This window comes from Triturus cristatus, chromosome 4_2 (genome assembly GCF_964204655.1).
Source record: "Triturus cristatus chromosome 4_2, aTriCri1.1, whole genome shotgun sequence".
Taxonomy (NCBI): domain Eukaryota; kingdom Metazoa; phylum Chordata; class Amphibia; order Caudata; family Salamandridae; genus Triturus; species Triturus cristatus.
In genome coordinates this window covers 121,995,109-122,022,627 of record NC_140586.1, presented here as the reverse complement: position 1 = coordinate 122,022,627, position 27,519 = coordinate 121,995,109, and positions in this window count along the sequence as shown.

The window sequence follows — 27,519 nt, the reverse complement described above, 5'->3', positions numbered from 1 at the left end:
TGGAGCTACAGGGGCAGAGAGCAAGGACTCCGGCAGAAGGTCATAGGTCCTGCTCAGGCATTCAAGCAGCAGCCGCCAATAGATGAGGGAAGCGAAGCTGGGAGGCAGGAGCGGGAACGACAGAGAAGGAGGGGCCGCGGGGGCAGAAGCTGCAGGAAGGGTGGAGGAAAATGGGCGCGGAGGACCAGAATGAGGGCACGGGCAAAATATCTGAAAATAAGCACAAGTGATAGACATTGACAGGAATGCTACCAACGATGGGCACAGACACACAAAACACAAGGAACCAGAATAAGTCATACTGAAGACAGAAAATAAAGCAACACCAGGCTCAAACCCCTAATGGTGTGGAGTAGGTGGCAGCAGCACAACAGCAGAACTACAGGGGCAGAGAGCAAGGACTCCGGCCAGAAGGTCAGAGGTTCAGTGATTCCCTTCACTGAGCTAGTTTTCAAAAGGGAGTAATAGGAGCCTATGTACTGGAAGACCATACTTGTTTCCTTCAGGAAAGCACACTTTAGATGGTGGACACCATTTTTGGCTGGGAATGCCATCTTGGAATTGGGCCAGGTACACAAGGCTACTGCGGCCAGACCCCGCAGCCAACACCCACATCCAGCCAACCCCATGCCATGCACAGCCTTTGGCCATATGTGGCAGGGTCTTGGCCATAGGGCCTAGCCTACACCAGACCCTGTGGCCAACCTCACAAAGGCAGCTAACCCCATGCTGTGCAGGGCCTTTGGCATGTGTGGTGGGTGTTTGTCGATGGGCCTGGACACGTCTGCCAACTCCACCACAGGCAGCCAACGACAAGTCGAGCAAGCCTTTGGCCATCTGCGTTGGGAGTTTAAGCCTTTGCCATGTGGTGTTGGGTTGGCCTTTGGGTGCCGGGGACCCTATCCCTCAGGGTCAAAACATGTATATTAAGGGAAGGAGGCCTGTAGCCCCCCCTTGCCAAGCCCTTAGTAGTCTCCGGAGACCCCATCGCCCAGGGCCAAATTTAATCAAAAATGGGAGGAGGGCTGCACACCCCCCTCTCCGAGCTTTATCAAGCCTCAGTGACCCCATCACCCATCACTCAGGAACAAAGGCAATTAAACAGGGGAGTGGGCATGTGGCCCGACTCCGTGAGCCTCCTTAGACCCCGGTGACCCCATCCCCGGGGCCATGCCTTATTTTAAAGGGGGGGGCACGGGGCAAGTTCATGAGGCCCTCCACATCCCCCAGGGCCATATTGTTTTTTAAAGGGGTGGGGTGCAGTGTGGCCCTCCTTCCTGAGCCTCATCAAACCCTGGGGACCCCATCCCCCAAGTCAATACTATTTTAATGGGGAGAGGGGAGCGCAGCCCCCTCCCCAAGCCTAATATGGACCAAGGGACCCCATCCTCTGGGGACCGCATTATTTAAATGAGGGCCCTCCAGTGCCCACCCAGGGCATCCACCATGCACACTATTTGAGGCCGTTGGGGAGCCCCAGGGCCCAGTAGCTCCATCCAGCTCCCTGCGTGCTGTGGAAGTCGGCATTGCTCCTGCCCAGAGGGAGCAGCTATTTACGCTGCTCCATCTAGGTGGGAGCAATCTGTGCATAAGTGCAGGCAGGGAAACAAAACACAGGTCTGCTCCCAGCCACAGAGAGCATTTTAAAGCTCCTGTCCCCTGGGAGAAGACTTTGTGTTTGTTCTCGCTTGGCTTGAGTTTTAAAAATGCTCTTACTAGACTGGAGAAAACACAAGTGTCTCTGGGGTGGGCTCTCCGGGACACAGTAAGTGAGATAGCCCCCAAAAGATGGGGTCTTCAGGTTGTTAAAGGCTCAGGGAGGGGGGCATTGTGTGGACCCCCAACATTTTAATTGAGTAGTGGCCCTGGGGGGATGGGGTCCCCAGGGCCTTTGAATGGTCCATTTAAAATATGCTTTGGGCTTCTGGATATTGGGTCCCCGGGGCCAAAAGCACCTGGAGGAATGGGGCTGCATGGCCCTTCCTCCCCTTAAAAAATAATTCGGGCATTGGGGGATGGGGTCTCTGGGGCCGAAAACTGCTTGGGGAGGGAGGCCATGCGGCCATCACACCCCAAAAAACCAAATATGCATTGCCGCCCCCCCTGGCCCTGCCTCTCCCGGGGGGAGGTGTTAAAAAGAGGTGCAGGAGCCCGTACTTTAAACACATATATTCTGCAGATCCTCTGCAAAATCGTGGCAACCCCCCCCCCACCATCACCACCAGGGCTAGGGGTGGAGGGTATCCCTACCCTGCCCTCTTATGTCTTCTTTTTTTTTAAGGACTTGTGACTGAGTACTGAGTCCTAAGATGACTGCCACAACTTCCTAGCTGAGGTGGTGGTAGTCAATCAGATCTCAGTTTGAGATCTGTCGACTTCACAGATCCTCCTCAGTGTGACATATACCATTTTCCAAACCTCAATTTCTCCTAAACTACTAAACAGACCAAAACACAAGAAGCACTCTTTCTGGACCAAGATCTAGCTTTCTGCTAAATTTGGAGTAAATCCTTTCAGTGGTTTAGGCTGCAGCTGTGTCTTAAGTTTTAATGGAAAAATGAATGGGGAAAACTCATTTTGAGACCCCTGTTTTATCACTCTCACTTGACAGATCTCTCTGAAACTTTCCACTTGCAAATCAGTCAAAAGGCAGCACTTTTTGTGGCGATTCATCAAACGGGGCCAAAGTAACTAGCAACACAAAAAATGCATATCCTATGGAAACACAATTCGAACTATACCTACCCATATATATATATATATATTTTTTTTTTAAAGTTGAAGTGATTTCATTTAACATTATTTTCTTATGGGGTGTTATTTTAAATCCTTCCCGCAAATACTTCTATGGGAGTTTGTTCCAGTACCCATGAGAGGCCTTGTGTGGTGCTAGACTTACTCCAAAGCTGGGCACGAGTACATTTACAACTGTGTGGTAGCTTTTTGGGCTGTACCAGTGTACTTTGTGAATAGCAATATACTTATCATTTTGTGGATGCGTGTTTGTATTAGCATGTTTGTCCTTGGAACCATCGTTAAATTTCCCCAAATCCATCTCATTTAGTAGTAATTAATCCCCATTTTCCAGCCACTGTACCTAGTTCCTTTCACATTTACTCTAAAAAGGTATACCGATGTGCATGGAGATCTTTGTCACGTTGGCCGAGATCTCCACACAGACAAGATAGGAGAGGCTAAGAAGGTGGTCTCCCCAAATATGTAAATGAATAGCGTTTTGTTGTATGCTAGTAGTGCTACTCTAGTACTACTTTATGTAGAAGAATATGTAGTTTGCGAGTAGGCTCCATGGTCTGCAAAAACTCCACTGTTTCTGGAGTTTTCACTTCAAGCAGTTGCCTCGCAGACATTAAAAAAAAATGATGATAGAAGCAGAACAAGTTGTATCAGTGAACAAAATTGAGGCCACGGCAGGATCATCAATCTACTTTATTCATGATACCCCATGAGCCATGTATCTAAAATTGGTTTTCATTTGATGGATGCCAACAAGCACTGAATGTGCCGGGCTCAATCTGGAGACACTGACACAGCACTGCGCTCAACACGCCCTTTGTGAATTTGCATGCAGACGTGCTTTAATTGCATGTCCTGCGCATGTCAGTCATACTCCTTGATAAAATAACCCATAGAAGCCTGATCTCAGACACAGTCTCCAAGTTCAATGATGTTCTTCACTTTGAGTAGATGACTGTCCACTCCTTTTAACCATCCTGCTCCCAGGGCCCAGAAGCCATCCTTGCTGTAATTGCAGCTTTAGGTTTTTCCTGCTTTCCTGTTGTATTGGCTTGTCCCTCTCTAAAACACCATTACCCCACCCTGAACACATTCAGTTTTGTAGTATGTTTCCCCATATTCTAGCCACTCCCTCTGGTCTCTTTCAACTGTATTTACTACTAAATATTCAACTTGAGGGTAGAGATCTCCCCACAGAAAGATAAGAGGGGTGGAGTTGGGGATTTCCACCTGTATCTTTTTGAACTGCATTTTGTAGTAAATAGTCCTACTGTAGTACTACTTTACGGACGACAGAATGTAGTCTGTGAATCTGCTTCTATATTTTGTTTCCTTCACACTATCTATGCTGAACACAGGAGATCTTTATGGACAGAAAGGCTGAATTGAAAGAACTTCATTCTCCACAGGGAAGTATGGGCATTTGAGAATTTGTGTGCATATATTAAAGGGTCTGCTGGCCCTGTCGAGATCCTTCTTAACGGACAGCAAACAAATCGTTGAGTTGAGCAATTTTAAATCTGCTGCCTTTTTTCTGCCCTTTAGTGTGCCTCAGGGGTCGTCTTTATCCCCCACACTTTGTAACATTTATATCTCTTACTTGGTGCAACTGATTCAATCTTTTGGCCTGTCGGCCAACTCCTATGCCGATGATATACAAATTATTGTATCAATCCCAGATGAGGGAGATATGGTGCACAATAGTTTAAAAACATTTTTGTCTCAGGTCACAGCCTCAATGCAAGGACACTGTTAAAAATTAAACACAGAAAAAACGGAAGTCATTCTATTTGGGAAGGACACTTTGTTCTGGTACAACACCTGGTGGCCGGCTGATCTTGGCCCATTGTCCTCCCCGGTCCAGAATGTAAAAAACCTAGGAATCCTATTTGATGAGCATTTAATTTTCTCAGGTTAGATCAATTGTATTACATCTTCTTGTTTTTATTTAATTAAATATCAAAAAAGGTTTTCCTGTTTATTACCAGCGAATTGCAAAAATGGTGGTGTTAGCGTTGTAGCAGGCACCCTGTCAAGGATAGATTACCGTAACACCCTCTACTTAGAGATAAACAAACAAAATTACAGTCTTTGCAGAACTCGGCAGCTCTGTTACACCTAAAGCTGCTGCCTAAAGTCAGTTCTGTATCCCAAAAAATCCAGGATCTACATTGGCTGCCAGTGGTGGACAGAGTACATTTAAGGCCCTCTGTGTGGTTCACAAGGCCTTGCATAGCTCTTGCCCCTTATAAGTTCAAAACATGTTTACTTGGTACCCCCTGCGGAGAGATCTAAGACCCGCTAGAGCCAAACTGGTAGCCATCCCAAAAATAAAATCGGCCACATGGGATGGCAGGAGGTTCTCCTATCCAGCAAGCAAACTTTGGAACTATTTGCCCCTGTCTTTAAGATCCCAACCCAGGCATTCTCTCTTAAGAAGATCACTAAAGACATGGGTTTTTGTCGCCTCTTCTTAATAATTTAGTGTCTTGTGGGCAGGATTCTGAGGTTTCTGCTAGCGCCAAGCTACTTTCGAGATCGCGCGCTCTATAAAATACTTAGGGGAATATGTACAAGGAGTTAATGCCGCTGTAGCGTCAATGTTTTGACGTTAAGGTGGCTTTTTTTTTATTGCCGTATTTGCAATTTGCCCCTAACCGCAGTTAGTGGCAGTGTTCAGTTGTAAACGTGACTTTTTAGGATTGCCACTTCTGTTAGGGGGACTTAACGAAAATGAGATGCAAGGTATGCATTCACATGCAAAAACTGATTCTAACCCCACTTTGTGATATTTACAAGGAATATGGTGCAAAACCAAGCTCCAGTTAGAGGCAGTTTTTTAAGACCACAAAATAGCTGGTCTTAAAAATGGTGCAAACACTTAAGGCCTCATTTCAGAAGGTTTTGGTGCTGGACAGCACTGCAGGGAATGTTGCTGCTCTGCCCTGCAACAAAACTACAAGACAGGAATGTGCATCATCAATAAGATAGGGCGCCTTTCTGGGCCTCATTCATGAAAACTGTTGCATCGCTGCGACAAAACAGTGTTGCAACACTTTTCACTATTCCCTTCTTGCGACACAATGGATGCGCTTTATTCACTGTACGGTGCTCCATGCCGCAATTAATGACAGATACGTCTGGAAACTTGATGTATCTGTCAGCACTAAAGTCACGCATTGCTGCAGTTGTGTCTCAAGCATGACACAACTCCAGCAATGCATTGAGCCAGCCTATCCCTGTGGCACTGCGTTATCCTTACGCCTGGCATGAGGCAGGCGTAAGGTACTGACGCAGTGGCATCCTACAATTGTTGCTGTGAAATCTGATGGATTTCACCCCACCACTCCTATGAGGCTTTGTTGCGTGGAAACTCCCACCCTGCATACATCATACTTGATGCAGGTATAATGTGGCACATGGCTTCACAAGGTCATGCATAGGCCTAGATGCGTCGTTTTGCAAATACAGCACAATGTGGTGCAAGAATCATGCTGCAAGTATGTCAAGAAAATGACACACTGGCGGGTTGAAACTATCAGAAGGGGCTCATGAATAAGCCCCCCTGTTTTTGTACCCTACTTTGACGCACAATGGCTGCCATGTGTTGAAGCAGGCACCCTTGCACCATGGTGCAAGGGTGACTATGTTGCGGAGTTGATTGATGTTTTGGCTCCATCTCTTTTCGAGACGTCTGCAGGTGGGGCTGGACTAGTGAAGGGTGGGAGTAAACCTGTTGGCCTTCTTTGAGTGTTGTTTGCCTGGTCTTTTCTTGAGGGGTGCCAGGGTGTCGGCGCAGTTGGAGATCCATCGGTGGAGGTTGCGCATTGTGGTGTTGGCATCTGTAAGCACTGGCAGAGCGGTGGTGCTGAGGGAGTTGACGGGAAGTTCTTAGGTGGCCTTGATCCAGCTGTGATGGGGGGGCAATGATGGCGATGGTGTACGGTTGGCGTAATGAAAACGTGATGTAAACAATGATGGCCAGTACAGGAGAGTCATGTGGTGTGGCTGTAGTTGAAGTTCCCGCTGGTGGAGAAGATGGGCTTGAGCGTGTGTCAGGCTATGTGGGTTGGTGCGGTGACTAGCTGTTTGAGTCCGATGTTGGTGAGGTTCCCCAGGAGGGTGGTGGTATTCTGGTCACTGGGGTTGTCCAGGTGGAACATGAGGTCTCCGAGTAGGATGTAAATGGTGGATGGGAGAGCCTGGGGTGCAATGAGGTCTACAATGGCATCGGTGAATGGGGGTTCATCGCTTGGGGGCCTGCATATGAGGGTGCCGTGGAGGGAAGTGTTGGGGTTGGTCCGCATCTGGAAGTGGAGGTGTTCCATGGTCACAGTCAGGTCATTAGAGTGCGTGGTCAGTCAGAGTGTGCTTATTTTAGACAATGGCAATGCCTCCTTCTGGGTGCTCGGGGTGGTCAGTGCAGGTGAATTCCCATCGTGGATGGTGATGGCGTTGTCCAGTCCAGAGTAGAGGTTGGTCCAGGTTTCCATGAAGAAGGCGATGTCTGAAGAGGTGGTGTTGAGGAGGTACCAGATGTCGGTTGCGTGTTTATGGAGGGACCGCACGTTGAGGAGGATGCAGTTGAGCTGGTCTGCTGCGCTGTTGGTCGGCTGGGCAGCCTGAGGCACTAGTGTGCTGATGTGGCAGAGGGTGCGTTTGCAGTTTCGACAGGCGCAGGGTGAAAGAGGATACTACAGTGTTGCTAGATGGCAGGCGGTGTGGCGTCAAGGGTTGATGGCGAGGAGGGTGCTGGCGTCGTAGCGGTAGAGTGTCTGAGAGGAAGGGTCCTTGGTGCTGGGCGCAGTCCAGGGGTGGACGAATGCAGACGGGCGTTCCTTTGGCACCCAAGTGGTACGCCTGCTGTGCATGGCTGCACAATGGACAGCTGGGAGGCGGAAAACGCAGGAAAGGACACTGGAGGGGGCGGGTGACACGGGGAGCGTGGCTTGTAAATATATATTTTTTTAATTCTTACCTCGAGGCCGGGTCCCACGTCTTCTATGCTCCTGCTCTCCTGAGTCTGCTTCCAGGAACAGGAAGCAGGCAGCCAGGCTCCCTTCCCTAAGCCAATCACAATGTGACAAGGCGTTCAGCCAGGGGCTGGAGGGGTTGGTATGTACTCCTTGCAGGCTGTAATGCAGCCTGCATTGCAAACAGGCCTGTGCGTATGACTGCTTTGGGCACCCTAAGAAGGCCAACCAAACAGTCATTGGCACTTGAGTGGGCATACCACTCTGCCCCTGCCCTGCACCATGAGTAGAGCAGCCACACCCACCCTCCCGCAAAGGAAACATAGCATGAGTACATCAGAAAGTTATCATCATGTTATGTTTCCTCTTCTTGCACTGCTTTAAAGCAGTGGGCTGATGCTCTTCCGCCATAGCGGATGAGCCACCACTGGGGGTGTGGCACCCACAGGTGCTAGGCCTGCGCCCGACTCGACCCCCGGGCCTCCTCTGCTACACGTCCCACCTTCTCCTCACCTGGACATTGACACCGTGGCACAATCCGCTGCACTCTCCCCAAATATGTGACTCAGCCAGCAGGAGCCTCAGCCAGGCGGGATTTCACAAACCTGGGTACAGCAGTCCCCGCCAAGTCTGCTGGGGAACCTCCAGATGCAGTTGATACAACCGGGTCCCCTCGGGCCAGCTCAGGGGCCTCACCCTCCACAGTGTCCGACCAGCGCAACATCCTACGGCCTGTGATGCAGAGAGGCGCGGCCTATCATTGCTAATCTTCTCCTTACACCCCGGTGTAGTGGTGGCGCATGGTATGCGATGCAGACCTCCCTATGTTGGTGCGCAGGAGCGCCTCTACCATTCACAGCTCCAAGGGGCACCAGGCAGTCTTCTCACACAGGTCGGCAACATGTGTCCATGCGACCTGGCAGACTTCACCACCAGGTAAGGGCAATCGCCGGTGCCTCAATGTCTACCGCCACAGCCCAGCAACTCCACAGCACCTCCGTATCCCACTCCGGGTCCCAGACGCAGGCCTAGCGAGGCCTCCAGGCCCCAGGGACTGTGCGCGCTTTCAAGGTTTTGGATGCCATGGTGTTACAAGGAGTGCACAATGATAAGTGATGCATCACTGGTTTTGCCTAGCAATGCGCCTCCTTTCATGATTGCAGCCCTGAAATTCCTCTTGCCCTGGGAGTCTGGCTGGTCATCCTGGCAGTTGGGAGGCTTTGGGGGGGGGGGGGGGTTGTTGATCCATGCTGCACTTGGCCTAGCTGCTCTATTCTGCATTCCATTGGTTGTGTTTCCTATTTTTCAATGGAGGTGGACTTATAGGCTATTTTTGCCTCTAGAGACAAAAAAGTCACGTTGAACTGACTAACGTGAGTTTTTTTTGCCGCTAATGGGCCTTTCGTCAGTTTTCGCCCATTAACATCAGAATTTGTATTGCCTTCACACTAATGTTAGCTGCAGTTTTCACCACGGCTAACTGAAACTATGGCCATGTAGCGACATATTGTAAATACATCGCTAACATGGCGATAGTTTTTGGTGATAGGCCGCGTTAAGAAAACTGCCTCCAACTAGCATTAGCGTTAGTTAGCGGCGGTTCTTGTAGATATGCCCCTTACTTACTTGGTGAAAATTTTTCAAGTTGGACCTTGTCTTTAAACTAGGGCCTAGTGCTCATATCTTCATTATATTTTGCAAATGTGTTTTTGCTTTGAATTTTTCACTTGATCCATGATCTAATATCATGTGCTGTGTATATGAGAAATGGTTGCTGATATTTGCAGGAATGAGCAAATCCCAATATTATTTTTTAGGGCAGTGGGTGAATTGATAGCTATCCACATGGAAACTACAAACTTCCTCGACTTCAAATATAATATCTACTCATCTACTTCCGGGCTATTCTCCCACACCAAAACACACCATTGTTGCAAATCCAATTTGAGGTGAGCTCTCTGCCCTCTCGCCTTTTTTAACGGACCGAATATTACTCTGCAGGTTTTTGCAATGCAGGTAGAAAGGCTGCAGGGGAGTCTGGGATTCCTTGTGCATATGTTTGGATGCGGAAAGTCAACGCTGTCAAGTCGCTCACTGAGAACTATTTGGAGCAATATTACAACATAAAATCAAACAATACTTGGGCCTTGATTAGAAGTACCTCGTTAAATTGCAACAACGCCTGCGAAAGCTCGTTTTGCACATGTGTTACAATTAATGGTGGGTCAGTGTTTTCCAAGGAAAATATTGGCAGGTTAACCCCTTCGGTGCCACGCCCTTTCCCCCTCCTGTGCCGGGCGTTTCCCACGCGGGTGGGTTTCATGACGAGATAGTCTCGTCATGGGCACAGCGCGACCGTGCTCCATGACGAGACTATCTCGTCATGGGCACAGAAGAGGCTAAACTTTTCCATGTTTACCAGCTGAGAATGTCTGCTGCAGAAGCGCTAAAATCGGATGTTATTCCCCACTTCAACGTGGGAAGCCTCTAGGAAGTGCTATTTTGCATGTGTTAAATTGCAAGCCCCCCAAGATATTGGTAATTATAGGTGCACTAAATAGCACCTGTTCTCAGAGGCTCTCCTAATCAAGGCCTGCACCTGATTTGTAACCATCACAGGGAATCTACTGCCTCCTACTATTCGATACCCAAAAACTGCTGCGTGAGAGGCTCCTTTTTTCAGCACTGGAAAATGAAAATAAGAGGACTAGACGTTGCATGACATAACCTTGTATGGTATGACAGGGAATTGGAGTAATATCAATTTAGGTGGAATGAAAAAACTGAGGCGTCTCTCCAAGGGGCTTGGCCGATGTAATTAAGGGCGTGGCTTAAAACACACAAGCTAAAAATCTGTGCTTAGCACAGTGCGCCGCCCGACTGGTATTTTGCTGCTTCTGTCAATGCATTCAGATATATGATACAGCAAGTAACAATACACCTACAGCCAGCCAAAACTACTGGCTTTGTCAATGGTTGTAAATTGCATAATATAAATAAGCAACAACTATGACTTCGTTGTATATAATATTGAATATACTTGCATTCTTGCAGGTGAGGTTGTGGCTACTAGATACCGCCTTTCAAGCTGAGAAAGCAGGTTCGAGCCTGACAACATCTTGTGATCAAAACATGAATATGTCCTTGTGTAATGTAACTGGTGCTAATGATTGCTCCAAGTTTGCGCTATAAAACTGAAAAATGAGTCTCTTCGAAGTTACATCAAAAGCAGTGACGGGTGGTACTAGTGCAGAGTTAAGCTTTTTTTTTTCACACCCTGAAGGTAAAAATGGAGAGCCCAGTAGGGACCCGTCTCGGCACCTGCTTTTAAAAACTGCCGGTGTTGAGCCCCGGCAGGACCCAACCCACTTAAAGCCCTAAGTAATATACAATCGACATGCTTTCAAAGTCATATTGATGTCCCTACTGTGAAAAAATAGTTACCTACAAATTTTACACCAACAAAGGGGGGGTGCAGTAATAGTCTGAGGTCTTTTGGTAGTCCTGGTCGAAATGAGGGTGAGAATGGAGGTTAGATTGGAGCATTTCAAAAAGGGAAATGGACCCATCCGCTGTAAAATCCAGCGTGAAGGATTCCCCGCCTTTATGTTTCCCCTAAAATTAAACTGCAGGCCTGTCCATTGGCTTCCCTTCCGCTGAGGTCTGGAAGCCCGAGGGGCGCCTTTGCAGGTGGCCATCAAGCTGCCTGTCCTGCATCTTCCACATTTAGGAGGACATTGGGTTGCTCTTTTCAAGCGTCCAGACTGCAACCCCTGCTGAAGCAGGTGTGTCCAACATGAGTCCAGAAGGGCCAGATCTATGTGAAATGTTCACAATCCCACTACCTATGTACAAGGGTACATTTAGGTAATGTTGACATCCTGAAAATATGGCATGAATGCAGCCCTCCGGGACCAAAACTATCCATCCTTCTGGGATCTACATTAAACACTTCCATGCTAATGACACACTTATCCACACATGCTGCATGTAGTATAAAGGCAGTCTTTCCAATTGTTCTAAATAATGGCTTCTCTGTTTTTCTATGTCCTTGCACCTCTGAACACATTATTCCTGTGGCGCGAGCTACCCTCAACGCACTGTTCTCTATCGGGGATGCCCAACATGTGCCCAGGATTGCTGATCCATGACAGATCTTTAGGCTGACCACATAAGATACATGTAAATTCAATGAATCTGATTGGAGCTCATTTACATAATGAATATTTGTTTTGGAAATCGGACAAGCGCGCAGTCATCCTGGTCTATGGGGGACATCGCTGCTGTAAGCATCGTCTGTACAGTTCTGCTCTATTGTAAAGAAGGATTGATTAACAAATAATCACTCCCACTGTCTATCATGCTGCTCTATTGTAAAGAGGGATTGATTAGCAAATAGTCACTCCCACTGTCTATCATGCTGCTCTATTGTAAAGAGGGATTGATTAGCAAATAGTCACTCCCACTGTCTATCATGCTGCTCTATTGTAAAGAGGGATTGATTAGCAAACAGTCACTACCACTGTCTATCATGCTGCTCTATTGTAAAGAGGGATTGATTAGCAAATAGTCACTCCCGCTGTCTATCATGCTGCTCTATTGTAAAGAGGGATTGATTAGCAAATATTCGCTCCCACTGCCTACCATACTGCTCTATAGTAAAGAGGGATTGCGTAGCAAATAGTCACTCCCACTGTATCCCGTGCTGTTTCGCAAACGTAGGGTGTGGGATGTGATGAGCTCCTCCCCCCATGCAGCACCACTCGTTGATGCCAAACGTGGGTCGATTTTGATGGAAAGCTCGAGCATTGATTAATCATGTCTGTTCTTTTATGCGCTTGGATCTAGATGTCTCTTTGTCTTGGAATAAGTGACAGTGACTCGGTGGATGTTTGTGAATAAATTTAAAATGTGGCTCATGCGAATAGCGTTTACTTGTCTGATACACATAATGACAAACACATTCCTCTTCAGAACTGACTTTCTTGCGAACCCACAAAAATCAAAGCATAGCTCAGAGAATTGTCACTCTTCTATCGGGTGCGATGTGGTCCACTTGGTTCTTTTCCTCGGCTGTGCTCTTTCTTTTTCGGAACGCAGTCTTCTGTAGCTGGACAGCGACGTCTGACTGCTGAGCAGGAGGAAAAGTGAGGGGCGTGAGACAGGAGAGAAACTGAGAGATAAAGAGAATGGTACAAGAAAGATGAAGTAAAAGTAGAAGAGAGTTAGAGGTGAGCCAGAGAGACAGGTGAGGTACACAGAGACGTAATGTAAAGAGAAAGGGATAGCTAGAAAGAAAGGTATAGAGATGTGCCAAGAGAAAAAGCTAGGTAGAAATCGAACACTGAGAGTTTGGTAAGATTTTAGGTGGAAATAGAGAGAAGGAACTGTAGAGGGAAGGAGGAGGCTGATATACACTGATGGATGCGGTAGGAAGAGGCAAAGTAGAATCTGAGGTGAGTTAGAAAGAGGTAGAGATAGAGAGAGGTATATGCAGACAGAGGTGAGAGTGTGAGACGTATAGACAGCAAAGAGGTAGAGAAAGGGAAACACAAGATGATGTATAGAAAGGCACGTCATATTAAGAAAGTAATAAGCCAGAGAAAATGGTAGAGAAAGAGGGGTGAAAGATAGAAAGACTGAAAATGTGTAGAAAAAAAAGAATTGAAGGCGACAGAAGAGGTAGAGAATGAGTGGCGTGGCTTAAAAAGGATTACAAATAGAGAGGGTGAGGTAGAGAGAGAGACTTATTTTTGCATATGCTTTAAAAAAGAAAAAAGTCAGATCTACTGACTTATTGCCACTTTCATATTGCATAAGTCAGGCCTACTGCACCTGACGTCATTTTTTACAGTGGACCAGTAGGCCTGAGTTTCTTGTCCTGGGTTTGGCTGCTGTACACCGGACCCACCGCGAGGGTGCAGACTGGGAACTTACTGTCAGAGACCATCCGTAGAGGAAGAGGCACACAACAGGGCCTCCCGCTGTCCCCGCTCCTTTTCACACTGGCAATGGAACCATTGGCAATACGCCTAAGACAGGATCTCAGGGGATGGGGTATACGAATGAGGAACTCTATGGACATCGTTTCGATGTGTGGACAATATACCCTCATTTACTTGAGCCATCCGGTGTGCTCAGTGCCGGCGATGTTGGTGATTAAGTAAGACTTTGGATGGGCATCTTGGCTACGCGTTAACAAGCAGAAGACAGATGTATTCTTTCTGGCCGGTCTGGCGGATCGGCCAATGATGGACCTCCTTGGGACAGAGCTCCCTTGGGAAACCGGGAAGTTCCGGTACCTAGGTACACAAATCACGTGCACCAATACAACCTCAATATGGGCATGGCCATCGACATTTTGCACACTTCCATTCGATTTTGGAAGACACTGCCACTATCGGCGAAGGGCAGGGTGGGCCTGAGTAAGATGGTCCTTCTGCCCGATGTCTCTACATGCTACAGAACTCCTTTTTTTGAAATACCGAGGTCTACCTTCACAGAGCGAAATAGCCTCCTGGTGTCCTTGGTGTAGGCGGGTAAGAGAAGTAGAGTTAAACTAGAAATCTTGAAATTAGACTCTGGTAAGGGCAAGATGAGCCTTCCTGATCTGCAGCTGTACTATGTGGCTGGATTACCACAATACAGTGCTTTAGAGTGTGTGTGGAGGGCAGCAACGGGGAGAAACGGCTCCGGGCCGGACTGGTGGAAGAGACTTACCAAACACCTGATAAGCAGTGCAAGGGGGCTGAAGGACTGCCCATATATGGTACAGCCGCTGTCAAAAGTGTAATGGGGAAAACCCCCATTACTCGACTGCTCTGGCGGCTGAAGCGCTCTCAGCGCATGCAGTGGCTGATGAACATATCTCAATGGACAGTGGGTGGCTGTCACAGGCTGGGGAATCTCTACCTTTGCAGCTCTTTTATTACGATGGATGAGGCTGGTCTTTTGTTACCAGTCCAGGATATTTGCACAAACGCTCACCATAATGTTAGATCCTGGATCTAGCAGGGGCTTTATTTCCCATTTGCACTTGGCACTGAAGGGGAACGGGCGAATTGACACGGCAGCCGTCCGTAACAGTGGGAATGCAGATTTAGAGGAACAGCTTATGGATGGTTAGTGGAGGTGGGCGTGTGACCAAGTGAAAGAAACAGCTAGCAATGCACGCTTTAAGTTGACGCAAAACCTGCACCGCGCAAATATTACACCACAGCACCTGCACCGAATATTTCCGTCCTGGTCGGAGATCTGCTCTAGGTGCGACTGGACCCCAGCTCATTTGTTTTTAGGTCTCGCCTGACCCAGCGCATGCGCTAGTCTGGCGAGACTTATTGAGAGGGCTCCAAAAAGTGCTACCAGGCCAGCCTAGAGCTACAGTGCATGTGCGCGGGCGCGCGCGCCGCGTTTTACCGCGATTACTTTCACTTTCGGACGCACGGCCGCTTTGATGTTTGATCGTGATCGGGATCACTTTCACTTTCGCGGCCCCACGGCCGCTTTGCATAGCCAATAGGTCTTGCTTTTGGGACCTTATAAGTATTTAGTTACGCAACTGTTGCATGGCTAAACACTTATAAGGTCCCAAAGGCGAGACCTATTGGCTATGCCAATGCTTGTTTACATATGACATGGGGATGCTACAGGTTGGGGGACTATTAGAAAAAGGTGGTGCTGAAATTTCAGGGAATCATGGGCACCCGAATATAACTAATAGCCTGACACTGACTTCTAGGTCTCCTACTGACCTCCACAATAGGGAGGAAGATGGGCCATAGATTTGCTTTGCTGGGTCTGGTCTTAGTTAGGCAACGTATAGCTATCCAGTGGATTAGGCCGGAGCCGCCACCACCCCACAAATGGCTGGCAACATACAGGAGTGGGCCATAGCTGAGGAATGCAGGCTGAAAAGGAAGCGACTTGGTGAGAATTTGGAATGAGATTTACAGCTCTAAGGAGAGATGGTGGAATGGTTGGTGGGCGACGAGCAGAAAGATGGGGAATACCAACAAATGCCCTCTCGTGCTAGCATGGGGACCCCTTGAGTGGCAGTGTGCACATAATGTCCTCTGAGCGGACAATGGGATGCTGTGGGAACGAGTGAGAGCCGGATGGTGAATGTCGTAGAAGGTGTAAGCAGTGCATGCGAGCCAAGACTGAGTTGGTACATGCTCTTGGATATAACAATTTGGTATGAGAGAATGATCCATCCCTGTCACGCTTGGTGGGGGTCCAGCGGAACTGTGTATTGCATCTGAGGGGTAATGCTGCAATGTTACACGGTTGACATGTTATTGTTGTACATGCCTTTATTCAAGAAACTTGAAATAAAAATAGATAAAAAGAAAAAAAAAGATGCAACAGGTTTTATTGCCAATACCTCAGTGTGATAGCACGTCAGGTGATAGGTTCAACAAGGGGAACCTACTGAGAACTGCAAGACTCTCACCAAATCAGGCTTGGTTGGAGATGCCAGGTACTTGCACGTTGCAGTGCTGGTTTGTTCTGTGAGTCGTCTGAACGCCTACTGAAAGAGAGTAGACACGGCACCATGGACGAAGGGTATCATTATGTAGCGACAGCACGAACCAATGTGTACCATTATCTGAGAAAATGCTGCACTTAGGTCATGATTACGGTAACTGAACTGAAGGGAATATTCTGTTGTTGCACTGGGGAACATCCACCTCTTATCACCAGGACAACTACGGCCCAACATAAGGAGCACTCTGTTCTTGTGCCAGAGAGCAAAGAATTTGTTCAGATGACTTTTGAAACAATAACATTTAGTTATTCCAGCATTTATTCCATGCATACTGCCTTCGAGGTCCCTTAGAGAGGGCCTTCAATGAAGTTACCTTAGATTAGTTGTGCTGTGGGGGCCTTTTGGAGGTGGTTACGAAGGCCAACATGTGCGATAAAAATGAGGTAGAGAATTCCAAAAGGACAAGCCCTGTACAGAGAAAGTACTCCTCCCTTAGTTTTTAGTTCGAAATGGGGAATGGAGAGCAGTTGCTTTGCTTGGCTTCTCAAATCCTGGTCCGGGCTGTATTGGAGATCCTGTTTGATAAGTAAGGGTGGCTAAATTGTTCATACAGCTCTGCACCAGTCAGTCCGGTTTCAGAAGAATTCTTTCCCTGACTGGGAAGGTTGTAAGACACTATATGGAGGTCAATAATCTCAGACTACAAACATATTGTATCCACTAAACCATCCACCACGACTTTACCATATTAGGTATATAATTATTGTTGTTACCTCCACACCTACTTAATTAGACTTATCTTGCAATGTAGTAGCTAAGTCATTGTAGTGGACATTACATTTTTGTCATGCAGTATAATTTAGGCTTCCAGTTTTCCATTTTACTGATTTTTGCAAATAAATATAGAAAGAAACCAATCTATTTCCTGTCAGTATTTATTTTTAAAAGTGGGAAAATACAGAAAATTGTGCTTCTTGTGAGTGACTCTCCTTGCAGTCCTTCGTGAATTCCTGACCAACTGCTAAGCAGATAGACACCGTGGGGATCTAAAAAGAGGATGAGACTGCCTGCAATACAGCTATTTTACACATCTTTTCATATAATGCTAATATTTACCTGGTGGTGTAGTGTTTTGTTATATTTGGCTGTTTAATCTGCTAAAACACAACAGTCATAAAAATATGAGTGCATGTTTAACAGTTAAATAAATATGGTAATGTACCATTCATGACTCCTTTTATTCTCAAAACATAAAATAAATATGGATAAATATCAATAAAATGGCCCAAAAATAAATATGAATAAATACAGATGGAAATGTTAAGAAAATAAATACCATAAAACTGAGAGCCCCAAGTATAATGTATACAACACAGTGGCAGTATACACCGAGAGATATAAGCTCTCTTCCCAGATCTGATATTAATAGAACTGTTGCGTTCTGCACTCTCTTAGGGCAGTAATAGGCACACATACATGACTTTCTCCCAGAAGCGGTCTCCGAAGACCTTGTTGTGATGCTCCGGTGCCATGGTGATTAAAGTGGAACTCCTTGGCAGCAGGAATTGGGTTTCCATGGTGGAGGCTAATTGACTCTCGAGAGCTCTACATCAAATTCAAAGCCAGCAGTCCTCATCAAGGAGAGCACCGAGCCCGGAGTAGAGCGCGCTGGCTAAATTACCTGTCATTTCTGGTCCGGGCAGCTCCTAGCCCATGGTCTTTTCAAAAGGAATACAATTATAGTGAATCCTGAGCTATCAGCTGCAAAGCAAGCTAAATTGAAGTGGGAGCAAAAGCCGGGAGAGCAAAAACTACCTATCATCCAAGTTATAGAAGCACTCTATGTCTCCGTCACAAACAACAGTCAAAATGTTATAGCATTAGAGTCCACTGCCAAGGACCATAACGGTTATAAAAGCTCCTCTTCCCGACTTAAAGGCCGGAGACTCAGGCAGGGGTTTATGATAGGAGAGAGGGCCTATGACAACCAGGAAAGCACAAGGCAGCGGGGTTAAAATGCTATTAGAACATTTCAGCCACTAGAAAGTTTTACAAAGAAGAGGGAGAAAACTCCCATTGGTGTGAGTGGATTTGTTTTTTGGTTGTTTTTTTACTTTTCAAAAATAAACTTCAATTCTGGGAGTTTGTTTTTTGAAAATCAAAAGACTTTTGAAAAGTTTGCTGGTTGGCTGTCATGGTTGACGGTCCCATCTGTTGAACTTTTTCTATATTGACAGGAGTCACCATGACGGCGGTTCAAGTCAATCAACAGAGCTGTCCGCAGACCAAAGGATAACTCTCTGGATGCCACCCACGATGGAGGAGGTATTGACTTCCATCATCTTGAGGAAGTTAACATCCATCTACCCAGGAGCGGCCCATGTAGTTAATAGCGGTGAGGCAGGGTGGGGACAGGGGAGGGGGGGGGGGGTGAAGTCAACAGACGATGAGGTAAAATAACATTTAATAAAAAGAAAACCACTTACGTTGCTCTCGCCACAATGCCACCTCGGTGATGCGGTGATTTCTTTTTAATTTTTTTTAGTTTACCTCGTCGTCGTCTGTTGACTCCCCCTTCTCGCCCGACCGCTCTTACCTGCACGGGCTGCTCCTGCATCTACTACACTTTAAATCAAGCCATAAGTCTTGGAAGACTAACATCAGGTGGAATAAAAATGATATTAAAATATCAGGGCTTACCCTTTTTAGCTTTGAGAAACCTAGGTATCCTTGTGAAAAAGAACAATATGTTCCAGGAATTCATTTAAACAACTCTCTTCTTAGAATTTGCCGAAATGATACCAGGCATTATATGGAATGCATTGAATTTGAGTCAGTCTATTGATGTACATAATTTTTGAGACGGATAATTGGGTCCATTTGGTATTATACTATGGAACAAACACAGAAGCAAAACCTTCAAAATGCATGGAACCTTACTCCGGAACTCATCTTAGCGATATGTTGCCCCCAATCTCTTCAAATTGACCCAGTTCAACAAAATCCTCAATGCTCTCCTCTCTCATCCCCAAAACAACGAGGGTTCATAACCCATCTATTCACAAACCAATTTAATGAGCATCCAGAGGATGATTCGAGAGTACGTCATCAAGATGGCGGCCACGGAAGAGACGAACCCATTGCTGCAAGAACATTCAGTGAACTCTGCAGTAAGAAGACTCCAGGGTAGTGTTCAGCAAAATGCAGACATAAATACACAAGTACACTTTTTATCCATTAGAGATCAATAAATGGAGTACCATTGAGTGGGTAACCCCTCTGCAATTAAGTGCAACTTAGAAAAACAAATTCTGTGATCGTAGTTAGGGGTGGGCGGAATTTGCGTAATCGCGTTACGCAAATCTCCGCGAAACGGTAAAAAATCTCTGTGAACACGCAGAAATTCCGCGAACACGCGGAATTGCTTGTTCGCGATACTTTTTTCCTGTTCGCGATCGCTGTTTGCGTGCTCGGGGTGAAATATCTCGCGAACACGCATATTGAGAACGCGAACAAGCAAAAAATTTCGCGAAGTCGCGGAACGCAGATTTTTGGGCAATTTCGCGTTCTCCGCGGAATGCGAAATTGCCCAAATTCCGCAAATTCCGCGAACGGAACGGAATTTACCGCCCAGGCCTAATCGTAGTATGAATATGCAATTTTGTTAACGCAGTAACACTGTTTGATTGCTGTTTCAAATTTTACAATCTTACTATGATTAGCAACTAAAACTATCTTGGTTCAAGAAATGCGATATTTTTTATCATTTTTTACTTTTAAATTCACCAGTGCACAGAAACGCCGCGAATTATGGACACTGCCCCAACACAAGGGCAAACCTCATATAATTGACTCCCCTTGGGTATTACTGTTTCTACTCCTGAAAAGTCCTAAATATTATTCTCTGCCCTGGCACAGTCCACCTCAGCACGCTAGGCCATATCTGCCTGTACCTAAAGCTCGCCGTCAATCTCACGTCATCCATCAAAGGTTTAAAAGGTCTGCCTGTTCATATTGTTTGGGCGCTTTGTCTCCACTTTGCATTCTGGGACATTGAGTTTCGCGCTTCCGGTTCTAAATGCAGGACAGGAAGGACTATATATTGATACCAGGCAAAAAGATTAGACTGACAGATCACTTCACAGTCAACATGCTGCAACTTAGCTTTCACTTCCCTCGTTGCCTACAAACACATACAGACGGTGCAAAGCAACAAAAAACATGTTTCATAATCATGGTATCTCACCGTTTAAGTACTTGTGGGGCTGACATTGGTTTATACTTTGAAATTGTCGACCATTGTAATTACATGTGACTGTAGCAAGGATCACGTCAAAGCTCCACACCTAAGGTACCAGGAATGGGCCTCATTGAGGAGTTGTGTGTCAGAAGATCCAGGGCAAAAATACCTTCTTGACAAAATATTGTGGCCAAAATATTACTGCCACAGTTTGCTAAAGGCAAGTACATGTTGGTAAGTACAGATTAAATATTCATAACTCTATACTCACTGCTGTATAATAAAATGTGGTAGTTTGTATTCTGATAGGACAACATTGACACGTAATAGGTTGGTAGAAAATCCACAGAAGAGGTGTCAATGCCACAACCGCACTGGCAATGTAGGATGGATGGACCAAGGACAGACAGGCGGCTACATTGGTTGGGTTCATGATTAGGATGGGACGATAAATGTCTGGAAAGACTTGGTGGATGGAGTGATGGACAGAATGGAAAGTTAGATAGATGGATGGGCTGAGTGTGCTGTCTGGTTTCAAAGAAAAGATAATTCATTGACTACCAATTGAGAGAAACAATTTTGTCTACACTGTTTAATATAAATTTGGAGATTAATGGCATTTAATGTTTTGTGGAAGCCAATTGATAGAATGTCCTGTTTTTTAAAGCGGACTTCCACATTCCTTTTTTAACAGTATCCGTGAAATTCACCATGAAAATGAGGTTATTTGGGTTTTTTTCCTACAAGGTTTGCATAGATCCTTTTTTCATCAGCTCTTCCCTTTTCCCAAGTTGTCACTAGGTGATGTGTAACTGTTTAGGTCTCGCTGAGCCAGCGCATGCGCTGCCCTGCGAGACATTTAGTCAGTGGCTTTTCAAAGTGCTTCCACAATCTTTTCCTTGCCTCAAGCTTGCGTTCCCCAGCACTTGCACGCGCGCAGCCGCCATGTGGCTTTCATGGCTCATTAAGCCTTGCTCTCCCAAGTGCCTCGCTCTGCCCCTCCCCCACCACAGAGCGCGTCCCTGCCATCACTTTCGCTTTCTCTGTGTGAAAGTTTTTAAAGATAAGCAATGAAGAGAATTGTTGCTGATTTTAAAAAGGGGCTCCTATTACCAGATAAAGTTTCACATTTTAATTAACGCGAACACTCCTGGGCGGCCTCGAGATCTGGGAGGTAAACAATGCAGCAAATTAAGGATGGGTCAAACCACGACTCCGTGGTTTGAAACTTTTGCTGCGTTTCTCAGGAGATGCTTGTAATCAGCTTTCAAGATAGGAGAGCTTTCTTTCACATTCCTGGAGTCAATAGCTTCCTTTTCATTGGCCTATATATCCCTACCTCTCTTCTACCCCTCTACCTCTACTTTACCACTCTTCTACCCCTCTACCTCTACCTCACTCTCTCACAGACTCTCACAGGCACTCTCTCACAGACTTTCACAGACACTCTCTCAGACTCTCACAGACACTCTTTCACAGACACTCTCTCGCAGACTCTCTCTCACAGACACTCTCTCACAGACTCTCTCTCACAGACACTCTCTCACAGACACTCTCTCACAGACACTCTCTCACAGACACTCTCTCACAGACTCTCACAGACACTCTCACAGACACTCTCTCACAAACTCTCACACTCTCGCAGACTCTCACAGACACTCTCTCACAGACTCTCACAGACACTCTCTCACATACTCTCACAAACACTCACAGACACTCGCTTACAGTCAATAGCTTCCTTTTCATTTGCCTATATATCCCTACCTCTCTTCTACCCCTCTACCTCTACTTTACCACTCTTCTACCCCTCTACCTCTACCTCACTCTCTCACAGACACTCTCTCACAGGCACTCTCTCACAGACTTTCACAGACACTCTCTCACAGGCACTCTCTCACAGACTTTCACAGACACTCTCTCAGACTCTCACAGACACTCTTTCACAGACACTCTCTCGCAGACTCTCTCTCACAGACACTCTCTCACAGACACTCTCACAGACTCTCTCTCACAGACACTCTCTCACAGACACTCTCACAGACATTCTCTCAGACACTCTCTCACAGACTCTCTCTCACAGACACTCTCTCACAGACACTCTCACAGACATTCTCTCAGACACTCTCTCACAGACACTCTCTCACAGACTCTCACAGACTCTCACAGACACTCTCTCACAGACACTCTCTCACAAACTCTCACACTCTCTCAGACTCTCACAGACACTCTCTCACAGACTCTCACAGACACTCTCTCACATACTCTCACAAACACTCACAGACACTCGCTCACAGACTCTCACAGACACTCTCTCACAGACACTCTCTCACATAGACACTCTCTCACAGACACTCTCTCAGACATTCTCTCACAGACACTCTCTCACAGACTCTCACAGACTCTCACAGACACTCTCTCACAAACTCTCACAGGCACTCTCTCAGACTCTTGGACACTCTCTCACAGACACTCTCACAGACTCTCTCTCACAGACACTCTCTCACAGACACTCTCTCACAGACTCTCTCTCACAGACATTCTCTCAGACACTCTCTCACAGACACTATCTCACAGACTCTCACAGACTCTCACAGACACTCTCTCACAGACACTCTCTCACAAACTCTCACACTCTCTCAGACTCTCACAGACACTCTCTCACAGACACTCTCTCACAAACTCTCAAACTCTCTCAGACTCTCACAGACACTCTCTCACAGAATTTCTCTCACATACTCTCACAAACACTCACAGACACTCGCTCACAGTCAGTAGCTTCCTTTTCATTTGCCTATATATCCCTACCTCTCTTCTACCCCTCTACCTCTACTTTACCACTCTTCTACCCCTCTACCTCTACCTCACTCTCTCACAGACACTCTCTCACAGGCACTCTCTCACAGACTTTCACAGACACTCTCTCAGACTCTCACAGACACTCTTTCACAGACACTCTCTCGCAGACTCTCTCTCACAGACACTCTCTCACAGACACTCTCACAGACTATCTCACAGACACTCTCTCACAGACACTCTCTCACAGGCTCTCTCTCACAGACATTCTCTCAGACACTCTCTCACAGACACTCTCTCACAGACTCTCACACACACTCTCTCACATACTCTCACAAACACTCACAGACACTCGCTCACAGACTCTCACAGCCACTCTCTCACAGACACTCTCTCACATAGACACTCTCTCACAGACACTCTCTCAGACATTCTCTCACAGACACTCTCTCACAGACTCTCACAGACACTCTCTCACAGACTCTCACAGACACTCTCTCACAAACTCTCACAGACACTCTCTCAGACTCTCACATACTCTCTCACAGACTCTCACAGACTCTCACAGACACTCTCTCAGACAGACTCACACACACTCTCTCCCAGACTCTTACACACACTCTCTCAAACACTATCTCACAGACACTCTCACAGACTCTCTCTCACACAGACACTCTCTCACAGACACTCTCTCACAGACACTCTCTCACAGACTCTCTCTCACAGACTCTCACAGACACTCTCTCACTCCCTCTCACAGACTCCCTCTCACAGACTTCCTTGTAGTGAGGACTGCTATTTATATACGTACATTGCTAAGTTAGCACAACCGCGTTAGATGTTAGAAGGCCATCTTGCCACTTTTGCTGCTTTTGCACACGACACTGCAGAAACGAAGGGCCCACCCTGTGTCACAGTGGTGGTAGTCTGCTCCATTGGTGTTGATCTTATATTGGCTCTTATAAACTTTTTCATTGTACTTGTCTTACTGCTTGGATTCTTCTGGGCATAATATGGCTGTGAAAGAACTCACATGCACTGTCGAAGTCCCGAACACCCTTACGCTCAGGTGTGGATGCTGCTGCCTACAATGTCAAGACACATCAGTGCCCTCAGATCTCACAACATATTTTTATTTGTGCGAGAACACCTCCACTGTCCCTCCTGAGGAAAGATGCCATTGGTTACCCCAACATCTAGAATTTCTCTCAGACTCACACATACACTCTCTCACAGACACTCTCTCACAAACTCTCACAGACACTCTCTCAGACTCTCACATGCTCTCTCACAGACTCTCACAGACACTCTCTCACAGATACTCTCTCAGACTCTCAGACACTCTCTCACAGACTCTCACAGACACCCTCTCACAGACTCTCACAGAATCTCACAGACACTCTCTCACAAACTCTCACAGACACTCTCTCAGACTCTCACATACTCTCTCACAGACTCTCACAGACACTCTCTCACAGACTCTCACAGACACTCTCTCTCAGACTCTCACAGACAGTCTCTCACAGACACGCTCAGACAGACTCTCACACAGACACTCTCTCACAGACACTCTCACAGACACTCTCACAGACAGACTCTCACAGACACTCTCTCACAGACACTCTCTCACAGACTCTCTCACAGACTCTCTCACAGACTCTCTGTCACAGACTCTCACACTCTCTCAGACTCTCAGACACTCTCTCACTCTCTCACAGACACTCTCTCACAGACATACTCTCAAAGACATTCTCTCACAGACTCACAGACACTCTCTCAGACTCACAGACACTCTCACAGACTCTCACAGACACTCTCACAAACTCTCACAGACACTCTCACAAACTCTCACAGACACTCTCTCAGACTCTCACATACACTCTTTCACAGACACTCGCTCACAGACTCTCACAGACACTCTCTCACAGACTCTCACAGACACTCTCTCACAGACACTCTCTCACAGACTCTCTCACAGTTTCTCACAGACACTCTCTCACAGACTCTCATAGACTCTCTCTCACAGACTCTCATAGACTCTCTCTCACAGACACTCTCACAGACACTCACTCACAGACACTCTCTCACAGACTCTCATAGACACTCTCTCACAGACTCTCACAGACACTCTCTCACAGGCACTCTCTCACAGACTTTCTCACACTCTCACAGACACTCTCTCACAGAAACTCACAGACACTCTCTCACAGACTCTCTCACAGACACTCTCTCACAGACTCTCACAGACACTCTCTCACAGACTCTCACAGACACTCTCTAACAGACTCTCACATACACTCTCTTACAGACTCTCACAGACACTCTCTCACAGACTCTCACAGACACTATCACAGACACTCTCTCACAGACACTCTCTCACAAACTCTCACACTCTCAGACACTCTCTCACACTCTCACACTCTCTCACAGACTCTCTCAGACTCTCAGACACTCTCTCACACTCTCAAAGACACTCTCTCACAGACTCTCACAGACACTCTCTCACAGACTCTCTGTCACAGACTCTCACAGACACTCTCACTCTCTGTCACAGACTCTCACCGACTCTCACAGACACTCTCTCAGACTCTCACAGACACTCTCTCACAGACTCTCACAGACACTCTCTCACAGACTCTCACAGACACTCTCTAACAGACTCTCACATACACTCTCTTACAGACTCTCACAGACACTCTCTCACAGACACTATCACAGACACTCTCTCACAGACACTCTCTCACAGACACTCTCTCACAGACACTTTCTCACAGACTCTTACAAACTCTGACACTCTCACACACTCTCTCACAGACACTCTCTCACAGACACTCTCTCAGACAGACTCTCACACACAATCTCTCCCAGACTCTCACACACACTCTCTCACAGACTCTCACACACACTCTCTCACACACTCTCACACAAACTCTCTCACAGACACTCTCTCACAGACTCTCTCTCACAGACTCTCACAGACACTCTCTCACTCCCTCTCACAGACTCCCTATCACAGACTCCCTTGTAGTGAGGACTGCTATTTATATACGTACATTGCTAAGTAAGCACAACCGCGTTAGATGTTAGAAGGCCATCTTGCCACTTTTGCTGCTTTTGCACATGACACTGCAGAAACGAAGGGCCCACCCTGTGTCACAGTGGTGGTAGTCTGCTCCATTGGTGTTGATCTTATATTGGCTCTTATAAACTTTTTCATTGTACATGTCTTACTGCTTGGATTCTTCTGGGCATAATATGGCTGTGAAAGAACTCACATGCACTGTCGAAGTCCCGAACACCCTTACGCTCAGGTGTGGATGCTGCTGCCTACAATGTCAAGACACATCAGGGCCCTCAGATCTCACAACATATTTTTATTTGTGCGAGAGCACCTCCAATGTCCCTCCTGAGGAAAGATGCCATTGGTTACCCCAACATCAAGAATTTCTCTCAGACTCTAACATACACTCTCTCACAGACACTCTCTCACAGACTCTCACAGACACTCCCTCACAGACTCTCACAGCCACTCTCTCACAGACACTCTCTCACAGACACTCTCACAGTTTCTCACAGACACTCTCTCACAGACTCTCATAGACTCTCTCTCACACTCTCTCACAGACTCTCACAGACACTCTCTCAGACTCAGACACTCTATCACAGACTCTCACAGACACTCTCTCACAGACTCTCACAGACACTCTCTCACAGACACTCTCTCACAGACTCTCTCACAGTTTCTCACCGACACTCTCACAGACTCTCATAGACACTCTCTCACAGACACTCTCTCACAGACACTCACTCACAGACACTCTCTCACAGACACTCTCTCACAGACACTCACTCACAGACACTCTCTCACAGACACTCTCTCACAGACTCTCACAGACACTCTCTCAGACTCACAGACACTTTATCACAGACTCTCAGACACTCTCTCACAGACACTCTCTTAAAGACTCTCACAGACACTCTCACAGACAGACTCTCACAGATACTCTCTCATAGACACTCTCTCACAGACTCTCACAGACACTCTCTCACAGACACTCACTCACAGACACTCTCTCACAGATCTCTCTCACACTCTCACAGACACTCTCTCACAGACACACTCTCATAGACACTCACAGACACTCTCTCACAGACTCTCTCACAGACACTCTCACAGACACTCTCTCACAGACTCTCACAGACACTCTCTCACACACTCTCACACACTCTCAGACACTCTCTCACACTTCACAGACACTCTCTCACAGACA